At 32.5% G+C, this 16,513-nt stretch overlaps 1 protein-coding gene across 2 annotated transcripts in view; it reads left to right on the top strand.

Annotated features, from left to right (window-relative positions):
• Positions 1-16,513, top strand: part of LOC105223632 (uncharacterized) — a 164,945-nt gene that overhangs the window by 79,461 nt on the left and 68,971 nt on the right. The window contains exon 2 of one of the 2 annotated variants that reach the window (XM_049454529.1): positions 648-691. The gene's annotated coding sequence lies outside the window, so the exon portion shown is untranslated. The remainder of the gene's footprint in view (positions 1-647; positions 692-16,513) is intronic. The other variant, XM_049454530.1, reaches the window with a different exon arrangement.

The raw sequence follows: 16,513 nt of genomic DNA, 5'->3' as shown, positions 1-16,513 counted from the left end.
TAAAAAAAATATCATTGGACTAGGAGTGTTGATAATTTTAGTGTAATGCGTTTGTAATCAAAAATACTAATATCTTTTATATGGTGTTGTCACTTGGTCATCTCAGCACGCAAAAATAAATATACAGACGTAACCAATAGTGGAACTGAGTGCATGAGAGATCATAGCATTCAGTGGAGAATGAGAAAATTGTTATTTTTTACCCAAAAATAAACGAAGAGAGTGGTAGAACAATAAATAAGATACACAACTATAATTCCTCAATTCCTTTACCAGCACGAGTACACCATTGTTTGTGCAAATATTTACGCTCCCTCATATTAATTTTAAATTTCACCGATTCTGTTGACTCTTTTATCTAAAATTAATTAATTTTTTGTGCTTTAGTAATAATTCAGATAAGTTAAAATAGGAAAATGTAAATTTCCTGCTAATTAGTTATGAAAAATTTGTCTTCTGTCTGACGTGTTTATTATTAATGAAATTCCTACATTGTACATACATTTTATTTTTTAACATTCAAGTGGTTGAACATGTATCTTTCCTTCTCTTGGCTATTCTTGACGCCCTCTACTTATTAAAATGTAAAACGAATGTTTTACTTTCTATAATCGATTTGTCTCATCCTTTTCTTTTTCTTCTTTCAGGATTTTCCCTGCTTGACTAATCACTTGCAGTTGAAAGAAGGTAAGTGAAAAAAATTCTTCCAATATTACCAGGGCATCTGGTCCTAACATTTTTCAAGATGTATGAATAACAGCAATAATGTTTTGTGAGTACTGATTTAAACTATTTACCTGAAAGAATAACAGTAGTAAGTGTAGGAAAATAAACCGAAATTTGAAAGTTGGTGGTAGAGCTTGGTAGAGAGAAGGAATTGGAACTTTCACTTAAATAGCTTCGCATAATCGCATATAGTGTTCTATATACACCATTGTAAGTAATCAATGTAATGTAAAGTTATGACAAGTTGTATGTAATTCAAGATTTCGAAATAATCTCAACATTTCAAAAATGATCATGAACCCGAAATTTGAAAAGAGACTGCTCAATCTCATTCTAAGTTTCTAAGTTGTTATAACTAAATTTTCTTAGACATACTATATTCTTAACTCACCAATAAAAAGCATAAAAAAAGCTGACATTAAGTGTGTTGCTTTACATATATAAAGGGTGATTTTTTAAGAGCTTGATAACTTTTAAAAAAAAAAAACGCATAAAATTTGCAAAATCTCATCGGTTCTTTATTTGAAACGTTAGATTGGTTCATGACATTTACTTTTTGAAGATAATTTCATTTAAATGTTGACCGCGGCTGCGTCTTAGGTGGTCCATTCTGAAAGTCCAATTTTTGCAACTTTTTCGAGCATTTCGGCCGGAATAGCCCGAATTTCTTCGGAAATGTTGTCTTCCAAAGCTGGAATAGTTGCTGGCTTATTTCTGTAGACTTTAGACTTGACGTAGCCCCACAAAAAATAGTCTAAAGGCGTTAAATCGCATGATCTTGGTGGCCAACTTACGGGTCCATTTCTTGAGATGAATTGTTGTCCGAAGTTTTCCCTCAAAATGGCCATAGAATCGCGAGCTGTGTGGCATGTAGCGCCATCTTGTTGAAACCACATGTCAACCAAGTTCAGTTCTTCCATTTTTGGCAACAAAAAGTTTGTTAGCATCGAACGATAGCGATCGCCATTCACCGTAACGTTGCCGGTCCAACAGCATCTTTGAAAAAATACGGTCCAATGATTCCACCAGCGTACAAAACCACACCAAACAGTGCATTTTTCGGGATGCATGGGCAGTTCTTGAACGGCTTCTGGTTGCTCTTCACCCCAAATGCGGCAATTTTGCTTATTTACGTAGCCATTCAACCAGAAATGAGCCTCATCGCTGAACAAAAAAAAAGCGCGAAACACATTTCGAACCGAACACTGATTTTGGTAATAAAATTCAATGATTTGCAAGCGTTGCTCGTTAGTAAGTCTATTCATGATGAAATGTCAAAGCATACTGAGCATCTTTCTCTTTGACACCATGTCTGAAATCCCACGTGATCTGTCAAATACTAATGCATGAAAATCCTAACCTCAAAAAAATCACCCGTTATTTCAGCTGTTGAATTCCCTTTGCCAAACTAATAAGTTTTACGTTGCATCATATTGTATAACTATATGTTTGTGTATACTATATTCCTGTGCGTGCCAATAAATCTGCTAGGGTATAGAAATTGTGAAGAAATTATAAAACAAAATACAACGGATAAAGTTACATTAAGAAGTTTTGTTGCAACACAACACCTATAGGTATTTGTCTCGTTGTCAGATTCGAAGAACGATACAAAAAACTCAGAGGACATGTAGTATGAAGAACGAGTGGGACAGAAAAACTTTTCTAATTGCAAAAGAAATAGCTTCCACAGAAATACACGCACATGTGTGTGCCTGCAGTTCTGCTTTTGTTGCCGTCTTATCAATTTTTCAAAACAACACGTATAAGACTCGGCTGTTTGTAAGTATTTGCCACTTATAGCACTTATATTCATAAAAGTAAGAGTTTTGGTACCAAAGCCGTAGTAAAAATTTTCCTCGAAGCGAGATAAAAGAAAAGCTCCATACTTAATTAAATTAGCCAGATTAGAAAGTTCATGTGGATACTTATTCACGCCTGTATCTACAAGAGCTAAAGTCATGCAAGCGATTTAAGGTATATTTAATTGTCATAATAGTAAGATGTTTTCTTAAGTGGCTAAACTGGTGTAATTTTCATAAGTTTGGAATCGAGTAAACAAACACCTTTATTATTATTTCAAGAGTTTTTGGTATGTTATATCTGAAAGCACCCAAGAGTATAAATTACATAATGAATAACAAATAAATATTTTACATTGACTTTCAACATTGTCACTGTGTATGTAATTTGCTTTTTTATAAGTTTCAATCTTTCAAAATTTGTGTTTGACTGTCAGAGAAATGGAAGAGCAGAATTTTCTCTCATCCATGAGTGGCCGTGTTGTAAATAGCAAACGCTGTCACTGCTATTAAGAAATATCCTTTTGTCTAATAATTTCTCTTGCGAAACATACACATTTACTATTTATGTAACTGCTTGTGCTGCTGTTATTTAATTCAAATTGGAAAGTTTTCCTCTCATTCTAATTACTTTACGAATACAAATGTGATAGTATGTGTTTTAATTTAATGACAACCCATGCATTCTTGCATTCTCTGCAAGCAATCAACTCTTTACAAACATACAAAGCAATGCTTTGAAGTTGCGTAAAATTACATGAACGATGTTTTATAACTAAATTTAATCTGTCAGCATTGCGCCAATGAAAAATTTATCTGGAAAATGAAAGATGTCTCTTTTATGCGTCTTTAATGCAGTTGTAGAATATTCTCTGTTTTGTATTTCATTTGTATAAAATTTATTATCCTTAGGAAAACATTGAAAACTGATACATGACAAAAGAGAAAGGAAGGATATATACATATGTATATATAAATTTGCATCAGAAGGCTCATTTAAATGATGGATTTACTTTTCTCAATTGTTTTGTATATTTACTATTAAGTATATATTTGTATGCACATGATTTTATGCATAATATGCTTTTGATTACATTGTCACATATCACAAAACTCCTCTTTGTAAAGTCTTCAAGACTTCTCGGAAGCAACAGGTCTCTACATTACAAATTAAACAGACTTAGACTAAGAAATATTTGTTTGCCTCTTTGTTATTGGTATATTGTAATCTTTTATAAGATTAAGATGTTTTAGCAAACCCTACTTTAGTTGATTTGAATGGAATACAATCAATAAAAATATGTCAACAATTTATGTTTAATTAAATAAATAGTTTGAAGAGATATACAATTTTTTTTTTGTTGATTACATCATAAGCACTCATCATTTTAGTGTAACACGCAATAATTGCAATTATGGCCTAATATCTTACTTCATAAGTACTTACGTAGAATCTTTACTGAAGTCTTTGGTTACGTTTCAGGATTTTTATTAAAATTTCCTTTAATTTTTTATAGCTTGTGGGGCTTTTAATAGTTTTGCTTTACTAATGGTCCAGTAAATCTCAATTGACTTTACCTGTGAGCAATTTGCAGAATGCGCATCTTTAGGAGCAACAGCCACTCTAGCACTGGGTGCGTATGAAGTTTAATTTATTTAATTAATTTCCATATTATGCGAATTCTTATGTGACCAATTTTTGCACATATTCCTTTATTCCTTGTCATCCCTGCTAAGTTACTCAAAACCATTATGTCCCTAGTCACCATGTTATGTTCGATTTACCTTCAATTTACTAAAAAACCATTTGCTTCTGCATATCTTCGGTATCTGCACTGCATACTTTCTTTCAAGCTTTTCGTTATATCAAATATAAAGGTTCAGCTTTTAGCATTAGCAATAGCTGCTTTATAAACAGAAAAAGTAAATACTTTATGCAAATGAAGTGAGTGAAAAGCATTGACCAAACTAGTGGAAATCGAAATAAACAAAGGAAGTGGCAAAGTGAAAAACTCAACAAGTGTGCGCATTCTTTTACATAAAGTGTTTTAAAATAAGGGTTTAGTGAAAAGCATAAATCAATTTATGAGTAGAAGGAACAAAGAGAGGTAGAAAAGCTTTCAGAATATTATATAAAGCAGTCAATAACATGGAAAAATACTTTAAAGTAAGAATGTTTTAAATTTTTTACTTACACATTTGTATGTAATATTAGGATGTGATGACGTTATAGCTGCAAACAATAGTATTTGTGGGTTTAGTTATTAATTGATTTAATATTTCTACACTCTGAGTGAAAACATTTTTGTTTGACTAAGGGAGAGAGCAGGTAATGTAATACTTATATTTTCTTGCATTCATGTTTTAGCCAACAGAAAGTTTTCACAGGAACCAAAACACTTGCACAAAAGTAAAGAGTAAACGACTAAAGCCATTTATAAAACGGACAGCCAACAGTTGATTGCAGAATTGAAATGAAAATGAGGGAACAATAGAGAAATGAAATAAAAAAGAAAGCTTGGCAGTTAATATTTGTTTTAAATACCAACAAATACTAATACCTGAAAAATCAAGTAAAAATTACAAAGTATTGCTGGTAGCATGGTATATATGAAATACGAGTTGAAAGGGAAACTTGTTGTTTCCAATCTTTCTCAGCAATATTTTGTACTTTAATATTAAGTTAAATGTTCTTATTATTATATTAAAAGAAAATCCATACATAAAAATCCATCGGGGCGTATGAGTAAAATTATTGGGTTAGTTACGGTAAATCATATTTGTAAAGTGACCCAAATTGATGTGGATGAAAGTTTTAAGACATCTTCTGGTAATCATAAATTTCAATGCAACCTGTTTTTAATCCTGCCAGTTTAATAAAAATGCTCAATAATACCTAACTACATATTTACACATATATGCTGACGCTTGCTTAAACAAAGTATAAATATTTCTTCTGAAATCCACACTTTTTAACGCAATTTATGCGAAAGATAAATGTTCGCCGAAAGTTTTTTGTTTTCACTTACTTCTTCATTTGCGACAGAATAACTAGCTTAGCATACATATATGTATAACATTAATGTGGTTTACATATACCACGCAGCATGATTACGTGATAATATTTGCCAGCATAATATTTTAACTTCCCCTACCTTTATCATGAAATGTACTAGTATGAACGTGTGAAGATGTCCTTCCACATTTGATAGGGTCTCTGCTCAGCTGGAAGTTTATTTTATTGTGAGAACTTATACAGTAGTATAAACATTTGGAAACCAGTGCTTTGCTCGTTGGCCTTTGAGTTAGCTAAAAGCAGCAGTTTAAGCCCTAAGTTTTATACGTGGCATTGCATATTTATCCGGATGCTTAGCTTCCTATTTGTTGTGTAAATTGTTCTTTTATATCTACTCATTTACATTTTTTCGAAATTTTGTCTTATTCAACACATTTTTGATTATGCCTTTAGTATATATGTATGCATTTTTTTTATTTATTATTCACTTTGATACCACATTATTGGTACGTGGTTTATTGGTATGCATAATAGTCTATATTTTCTTCACTTTTTAATATTTTTCTATTTATACTCATGTACATATATGAATATAATATACATTGATTACCTCTCTTCCACTCCACTCCACTCTTATACTTGATGTAATTTTACATTTTTACAACTATCCACACTCATTATTAAATTATGCAAAAAACTGTAAATAACAAAATAAAGATCATCCGCATCGGGTTTACCGAATTAGCTCGATATTGATCCTTACCCATTTCGAAGGAAACAAGTTCCGATGATGCTGTCACACCACAATCCGAACGGATGCAGTTGAGGTTTTGACTCACCTCAATTTTTTGATGAAGAAATTCAGCCAGAAATAGGCCCCATCTGATAAAATGATTTTTTGTGAAAATTACACTTACAGTCGCCACTAGAAAATATCAATTTGAATAATAATTTCGGACAATTTCCAAGAGTTGTACCAAAGTGAAACGTGACATGATGGCATGTCAAACCTTATTGAACGGAATGACCAAACTAAATACACATTAATAAATACATGTGTTCTACGCTTGTTCCCCGGCACCCAAAGGGGGTATTGCAGATGTGCCTAATCAGACCATTTCCACGACCATAAAGCGATATTAATTGAAAATATTTAAATTATCATAATCAATCTCTGCAATAAGACTGAAAAAATCGATATTTGTTACAACGAATTGCATTAGGTAGAGGCATCTGCAGTTGAAAAAATTAAAAAAAAAAAATAAAAGGTGTTCGAAGTCAAATATCACCTTCAAGAGCAAATAGAATATTATAATTCTACTTTTCGACACTTAAAATTATTTCATAATTAAATCTCGAGGTGAAGTGACAGCTACCTTGACAAATCGATTTTCGTTGAGCGTTTTTCGCAGCACTTCGTACCGCTTGATAGACTTGACAAATTGCGAACAATCAATCTCTGAAAAGAAAAACAAATCGAACGTTGCAGCTCCGGTTGCTTATTTGGGGGAAATCAACCACAGAAACGGCAAAAATATATGAGTCACCTGCAAATTTAAATTTAATCTAGACAAATTGGGTCATGAAAATATGAGAATACATGTGCAAGAGGCGCACTGATGAATTGCTGAGCTTCGACTTGATTGAGTACGCTATGCATTCACTATCAGCTTATTGTACAATGGTCAGCAGTCTGTTACTCACAAAAGTGGGTCTCTTTTATTGAGATTGTTAAAGACACCATCATATGATGAGTTAGAGTTGTGAAACCCAATTAGTCACCTTTTTATAGTTTTATTGCATTAAATAAAGAAAAGTTTAAGATAGCGCAAAAATATTTACTTTTACAAACAACTTATAATGCACACCACATCACAGGGAATAAATGAGTACTGAAACATGTTCACTTTTTTCTTTGCCTATGCAATATTTACTATTTTGCCGAAAAGAAATTGTCCCAGACAGTTTTTACGTCTAAAAGTAGTAATCTGTTTAATTTTTCAGGTATGTAACCCAAATGGGTCTACTATAACTAACACAATAAATGAGTGGTAAGTTATCTCAAATTGAACTACTTCTCCATTTATGTATTAACGTATGAGTAGAAAGTCCCAATTATAATTAATTATTTTTATTTAATCCAACAATTCTCACAATGAAATAAAAACATATTAAAATAAATTCAATGCAAACATTTTTCAATAATTGAAAACTTAAGCTAAAAACGCGAAATTAAAAGTGGAATTTATGGTGTTCAATAAAGCAAAATTCCATGTTGAATATTTCGCAGAAAATTCTTTAAATACTCGTATTTTCAAATTCTAATGTGTGCCCGATTTAGCGCACAGCATCCACAAAATGTAGGCACTGCACGAACTAAACATGGATTTATTGAATTTTCGACAAATTGCCTGTGGCAAAAACTCTCATTCCACTTGTTGATTGAGCTTGTAAGAGGACGATATTAGCAGAGGCTTAACAGAACAGGCAGGTGAAATAATGCCCGTGAGGGTATGTCGTGATTTCAAGTCGTGTTTTGAGTACGACGTATGCAATTTATGTAAGTGTGAAATACATACACCAATACATTTACTGCACAACATTTAAAGTCATTGACAATGTTGATTTACAATGGCTAATAACATTCTGTATGTATACATGCTGCTAATAAGCTGAATTAGCACGAATTTTCTGAAATTGATGTTTCCAAGCTGTTATTCGATAAATGTGTATTATCAAGTTTTATTCAATAGTCAGTAGTATATCTTATTTGAGTCGACTTTCCGTTATTAAATTGTTTTAAAACAAGTACATGTTGAAATCAACCGTTTTCCGGTTTTCCTTACCTGGCTTTTGGTACACTTTTTATTTTTTGCAATTCTATATATTCTTGTTTCCAATTAATTAACGTAGACGTAAATCAACGTTATTGTTTTCATAAATATTTCGGTTACAGTACATAATCAGATTCAACGGCATTGCATTATCTACCTATTTCATTGCTTTTTTTCCCAACTCAACTATCTGCGGGGTGTCTACTAACCTTTATATTAATTTTCTTCAGACCGGTGCACATTCTTCCTTTGCCTGCAACAGCTATTACTTCGTTGTCTCATTTACTTTGCAGCCCCTTTGGCCTTTTGGTTAAACTCAATTTCATCTTTATTGAATTATAAGCATTTTAAACTTTTCTTGTTACGATGCGTTTATATCACAAGTCTTTTGCGTTGCCTAGGGACATTTTATAGCATTTTAGAAGTCGGGCGTTACGTTTGAATAGACGCGTAACTCAAGACAATAAAAACCATTACTGACTTGAAGTACACGCTCATTTGGCTATGGCTCCAAAGCTTACAATTAGTATTTGCCCCACTTTTAATATATACAATATTTTATATTTAAATATATACATATGAACATACACAAATACGGATATTTATTTTTCTTTTTCCTTGAATTTTCATAAGTTTCCCTCTTTCTGTAGTTACATTTGATAGTTTGACTTTCTCTGCATCAAGTTTCGTTGTGGTTTAAGTGCAGGAAAATGCATAGTCTCTGCCAAAATGTTTGCTTTACAAAATTTGTCTCGATTTTCCAGTCTGCTGACTGGAAGCTCCAGTGACTGGCTCTGCTCCCGCAAGCGTTATATTCGTATGTGTGTATTTTGTGTGGTCCTTTATATGTTTGACGATGAAAGTGTAATTGAGGGTGTGTGCGATTCGTTAGAAAACCATTTTCGACCTTTTGCGGCATCTTCGCTCTACTAAAAGAAAGAAATTTGTGATTATGTATCAACCAAGTTATTTCGGTTACAATGAAAAGTCATAACGAGACATGTGTCTACGTGTTTTCTATGTCTATGAATATATTATATTTTGGTTTCAATCACGCCGCTAATTTAAATTTAACAGAGAGTAATTGGGTGGAAAAATGACAGCATGATTCATTTCATTATCGAGATAATACTACATACATAAATATTTTGAAAGTGGGCATAGTGGTTTGTTATTAAGTGACACTACTAATAGTTTATACAAAAATTTAAACTGGCTCGCTGGTTATACACTTAATGTAAAATAAATTAAATTTTTTTGTAATGTATATAATGATAACCTTAGTTCCTCTATTTTTGGAATTCATTTAGTCGGTACATTTAATCAACCATAAAAACCCATAATAAGCTTCTCTATTTGTTGAACAAACATTGCAATGAGAGCAAGTAAAAATTAAACATGGCGAATAATATGCACCATTAGCGACAAATTCAAACCGCAATTTATTGCAAGCGTTCGAGCATGTGAGTGATATCTTACCCATTAGAGAATTTCCTCAATCGACAGATAAACTGTTAGTTCAATGTTGTTATACTATACATATATTATATTCATAGTATTTGATTTGATATATTACATATCGCTCATTTGCTGCAAGACCGGCATAAGTCAAAAAAATCGATTGTCCAGAAAACGCGTTTAAAGTTTTCAACCTTACACCTCTTCTTAAGCGGAGCATATAAGAGGTATTCATATGAATTTTTTACTCAACATGAAGTATGATATAACGAACAATTCTGAAGCATTAACTCAAAAATCATGTTTTTTGATTTATGCCGGTCTTGCAGCAAATGAGCGATATATAAAGTAAGTCATTCCAAATAAGAGCCGCAGTGCCTAATTCAATTACTAATAATTGCATATGTTCATTTGACAATCTACTTTTTCGCTTGTATTTTCAAGTTTATTTCAATTTTTTTTATTTACACTGTTAAAAAATGTTCACTGATGATTAAGCATTCCACTTTCTGTTATAGATTTTTTACATTCTCTGAATCAAAGAAATATGTAGTAGCATTTAATATAAAATGTTCTCATGCGACTGGAATGTCCGCCATGTTAAGATAGAGATGACAAAAGAATAATTTCAAGTCGTTTATTTGAGTAAAATCGTCGTTTATTATAGTAAAATATACCCTGAACAGGCAAAGTTTGTCACGTTTGTAGCAGTATCCAAAAGAAAGGTTATAAACCTTTATTAAGTGTATATATAAATGGTCAGCGTGACGTGAGAAATCAATTTAGCCAAACATGAACTAAGCCCTCAGTTTTTGATATATTGATCTGAAATTTTGTACCCGGTCTTTTCTCACCGAAAAGCTACTCATTTGTCGGAACGCCCGATATCGGACTACTACAGCAAACAGCTGGCTTACAAACTTAACGATTGATAATTATATGGATTTTTCAAAGTGCTATGATGACTGGAAAATTTGTTGGCATAAACGTATTGCAGCGGAAGGGAATTATTTTGAAGGAGATGAAATTGACAAAATTCACCTTTCAATTTGATCACATTAGTATATCACTCAAGTATTATAATATTCTTTATTGACAGTTTTGCCCGGCGAAAGGAATTCATAGTACATTATACTACGATAATCACCTCATTTTTCTTTTTATCACAGTAGTAGTATATGTATACATGTATACGTATATGTATATGTATAATGAAGTTCTGTCAAAGTCAATAACAAAATTTAGCCAAAGACAACCCTAAAGACCCTCATTATAACCTATTCACAGTGCACACATCAAAAGCCAATATTGGAATAAGAAACATAGCTAATTTCTTATAAGGCAAAACGAGTATGAATATAAAAAAATATTACAGTTCATAGAATAATATTATATATGCATGCATTTATTCCATTCGCATTTACTTTGTGCAAGGTTTCGAAGAACATTAAATATGGTATAGACGTATGTGCACTTGCTTACCTATAGAAAATTAGATAATAATACGAGCTAGGCAACACGCGTGCGCATTTTATTGCTCTGCTAATAACTCACTCCCTGACACTTTGTGGCTTTTGTTATTGTGTGCTTAAAAAATTTTATGAGAAGAGTGATGTAACAAAAATTTTAAAGTAATCATTGTAACGGTTTAAAAGCAACTAGAAGCAATGCAAAATGAATTTTGTACAGAAAAAGTATGGTTTATAAAATACGATGACACAATCCTTTAGATGGGTTTATAGACTAACATTATTTAACATATATTTTTAATACCCTAAAGAAAGTATACAAAGTTTGCTGAGAAGCTTCTAACATCCACAAGGAACGTCTAAGACCTATAAAATATATGTATAAATGGAAATTAGAATTAAAAGTAGCTAAGTTAATAGAACTAGTATTAGTACACTGGTTTATCTGATGTATTTTTACCACACAATATTTTTTTGTCGAAATTTCTTACTACTTAGCTTCTTTAACACATTACGAAACATTTGTTTCAGCCTCCAGTAATTTGGTTAAACTGGAAGACTTTTAGCTGCTCAGTTTTTTCCGCTTTAAAGAAACAACCGGATGCAATTAACGACTTTAACTGCCTTAAAACCCCCTCAACGCAAACCAACGAGGCAAATTTTTATAGCCCTGCCTATCGCATCTTACAGCTGCACGCATATACGCTCATGGTAGGCAGGAAATAAAAAGAGATGACGCACATCGGCGCGTGTTACTAATTTCCTCTTCAATTTGTTTACGAATATGTGATCTTTTGCAATAAACGAATATGACTCACCATTACTCTGATGGGTATAGACCAATATCCCTAAATTCTCCACCTATACCAGTGAGTTCTTACTCAGTTAAACTTTGTGCACCGATACGTATACGTTGCTGACTGATAATATTAATATATGTACATTTTTGATATCGCTTTGTCATAATTATTTCAGTGTGTGCATTTACTACAATTTACAAAATTATCTTATTGACAATTATGATTAATGTGGCAAATGATATTCGTTTTATTATCACTTAAGGACTTTAAGACAATTTCTTTCATAATATTGACTTACTTAAGGAGATTAATTTTTATATTTAAATACTGTTAGAAGTGAATCAAAATATTCAATATATTATACTTAATAAATATTGCTTACTTTTTTTCTCTTCAATATTAACTCCTCATGTCATTCAACACATAACCTTTGCTTACTAAATTTTAACTTTTAGTGAGAAAATTTTTAGAGTTCGATTTCTTAATGAGAATTGGAATGCATTTTTTTATAAATATACAATTTACTGCCTACCTGTTTGATTCCACCCAAATGTTTTGTTTGCTTTATTTATGCATTGTCTTTTGTGGGCATTTAGCAATATTTCCATGCACAATTTATTAGAAAAACGAAATTTATACACAAAGAAGCAATCGACAAAGGCTCACTGGCTCAAAGCAGTTGAGGTGAACAGACCACATTTTACATATGATACTAAAAAAACAAAAAATTCGCTCGGGAACTGGATATACGAGGGCTGCTATATATATTTGTGGCCTAATTATGAAAATAGGAATATTTATCAATGAAAATGGTTTTATTGTTTTTCAAAATATTCTCCATCTAGATTTATACACTTTTGCATGCGCTCAAACCAATTTTCGAAGCACTTTTTCCACTCCGATTGAGACACCTCCAAAACATGGTTTTTGAATGCTTCAACAGCATCTTCTGGCGACGAAAATCGTTGACCACGCATTATTTTCTTGATGTGTGGGAATAAAAAGAAGTCATTGGGTGCCAAGTCAGGGCTGTACGGCGGATGACCCATCAATTCGACGTTTCGGCCGGTCAAAAAGGCGCTGGTTTGAGCCGATGTGTGAGAGCTCGCGTTGTCATGGTGCACAATGATTCGTCTTCTCTTGTTCGTTTTTCGAATTTCTCCGAAGACTTCAGGCAAACAAATGGTGGTGTACCACTCAGAATTGACCGTCCTACGTTGCTTAAGCGGAACAGTGGCCACATGACCAGTTTTCCCGAAGAAACAGGCGACCATTTGCTTCGAAGTGCTTCTTCCACGAACAACTTTCGTTGGATTTGGCTCGTCTTGGAAGACCCACACGGTCGATTGCTGTTTTGTTTCGGGCTCATACGCATAGATCCATGATTCGTCACTTGTGACGATCTTATAAACGTCTTTTGAAGCACCGCGAACGTATTTTTTCAGCATTGTCAAATTGTGCGGGATCCAATGAGAACAAACTTTTTTACGGACAGGTGTTCATGCAATATCGAATGTAAGCTGATGGGAGAAATGCATAGGCATGCCTCTATCTAAAGGTATGTTACATGACGGTCTTGCATTATCAGTTCACGTACGGCATCGATGTTTTCTGGCACAACGACACAACGGCTGTTTTTGGACGACCTTCACGAAATTCGTATTTGAGCGAGCGTCGGCCACGATTGAATTCGTTGTATCAGTTTTTCACAGTGCTATAGGATGGTGCTTCATAGCCATACAAAGATTTTAGTGCATCGGTGCACTCTTGTCGTGATAATCCACGTCGAAAGTTGTGAAAAATGATCGCACGAAAATGTTTACGAGTTAATTCCATTTTTTGGCCGAGATGAATTTTTTAATTCCCTGTAAATAAAACAATTCACGATTAAATGACAAAACGTTCTGAGTGATGTTATGCTAAAAAATGTCAAACTTTCCAATGGAAATATCAGATTGCACCTGGCAACACTTAGTGTTGCCTAGGCCAGAAATATATATAGCAGCCCTCGTATAAATTCACAGCTGAAAGCGCCAATTAAGTACGAGCACACATTCATGAATTTATTTCTCAACATGAAAAAAGTTGCGGGCCATTGGTTAAATAAATAAATACACAATATTGAACTTTGCGTCGCTTTTGCCATAAATAAACAACAGGTGCAACGCGTTGTGTGCTATTAATTGGTTTCCATAAGACAAAGGATTGAAATACTTTTATGAAATATTTTATATACATATAACTATAAAAAAAATAAAATTGTAGTAATTTCCGCTTTGCAAATTTTGACCAAATTTCTCATCCTTTTATGTTAAGTGTCTCGGTTATAGTGGGAGAATTAGTACCTGAGAAGGAAACCAAACTTCCGGATTAATTTTGTGTGTTCTAAACTCATAGATTCCAAAATACGAGCAAGAATTATAAAAACTCAATTTCAATTTTGATTGATGATACATTGTTTTGCATTTTAGGTGACGATATAATGATATTCGTTTTTCTAACAAACCTTATGTGTCGGTCAGTGTATGAGTTATGTATACTATATGTATATATAAATTTCCTTGGATTTCGATCGTGTGGCTGACGTTTTGCACCTTAATTTATTTTCCTGGCTTTGATTCTTGCAAGTTGCAAGAGTACAAAATATTTTGTTGCCCCCGAACATATTCCTTCCTTTGTTTGTTAATAATATTTTTGTTAATTAGCTAATAGACGAAACTTACTACATATTTTATTTTATTTTTTTCTTGTTTTCTTTTTGCTTTGGCGATTTTTCTGATTTTTTATGCTCTGACATGTAGCCATCAAAATGTCAAGGGTGTGGTCGTCCAACACTTGCTGCCTAGCACTAATTACATTATGCTGGTTTGTGATAAATATTGGCTGTTGGCATAGCGGATAGATATACTATGTTAAAGAATAATAAAAAACTAATGGTAGGCGATATATAGAAGAGCAAACACTAATGACGATAGAATAGTACAAACTAATCATCGTAATTTTCCACTGCATGAGATACCAGCAATGTTGATAGATATGCGGGTAACGGTCAACACCATTTCTTTTTTTTCGATTACTGTTCGATACATTGTATATTAGGTTTATACATAGTAGATAAACCAGTATAATTTACGAAAATTTAAATAGCGGACAAAACAAAAGCTCTCTGCCGATAAAACACAATCAAAGAATAATAGTTTCTTCGGCTGAACCGAAGCTATTATACCCTTCGCAGCTGCATTTTTGGTAGTATAAGAGGTATTAAAAAATATTTTTCTTGATTTTGATCGGTCCAATTATATTGCAGTTATATATTATAGTTGTCCAAACTAAACACTTTGTTCAAAAAATATAGCAATGTCTTGTATAATAAACTGTGCTAAATTTTGTGAAGATAGCTTGTCAAATAAGAAAAAACGAAAATTGTATGCAAAAGTTGTCCGATATTGGTGGTTCTAACAAGTGAGCTGCTTCTGTGTGAGAATGGCATGGTAATCAGCTTGTCCTTCATAAATATAAAGTATTGGGTCTACTTTCCTTTTGGGTGTTTCATATTATAAATCGTTGTAAACTTAATAAATATTAATATTTTATACGCTTTTACAAATAAATAGCTTTGACAGTCCTGCCGCTGATTTGAAAACACCCTGAGCTATATGCATGGTAGAAGGGTTAGCTAAATAAGATTTATTTTGTTTTCTAAAGAAATATGAAAACAAATTTATTATGTAATCAAATTAATGCAATTTGGTTAAAAGTAAAAATCATTGAGCTGTAAATTTTGTAATTTTTAATCAAAACTTTGAAATTTTGGCAAGAAGATATCATAAGACTTTTTAATTGCAGAAAAACTAATAAAAGGCACAACCTTTTGACTGGCATACTCAAAAGGAGAAAAGGATTTACAGAAGTTGTTATGTTTTTATGTATATATATTGTTATTTCGAGTTTCGGTGTTATGGCAAGCTTTGTTGAATCATTCAGAATAGCTTGCTGACAGTTGAAATGTTTGAGTGCTCTTTAAATTTTGTAATTTTATATGTTTGATGATAATGTTTGGGAATGCAATGGTGTTTAATTTGCACAAGAAAAGTGGGACTGTTTCTGTAGTTCTAATTTTTTTATTGTCTAATGATACTTAAAGTTTAAGACTGTAATGAAGTTGAAGCTTAATTTTTATTTTTTATTAAGGAAAAATTATTATTACCTGAGGTATATATCCTTACTAATAAAATGATTTTCGTTTTTCAATAATCAATTGTGGACTAAAAAGTGAGTACGTGACCAATCTTCTTTAGATCGTAGATCTCTTGTTGAAGCAAAAACTAGAAATGAAGGATATCTTAAGCTAACAGCTGTCGTTTCGTAGTTGTTATATCAAAAAAATTAGTTCTGACTTTCCTATTAA

Source organism: Bactrocera dorsalis, chromosome 4 (assembly GCF_023373825.1).
Source record: "Bactrocera dorsalis isolate Fly_Bdor chromosome 4, ASM2337382v1, whole genome shotgun sequence".
NCBI classification, from domain to species: Eukaryota; Metazoa; Arthropoda; class Insecta; order Diptera; family Tephritidae; genus Bactrocera; species Bactrocera dorsalis.
This window is presented reverse-complemented; position numbering and strand designations above follow the sequence as displayed.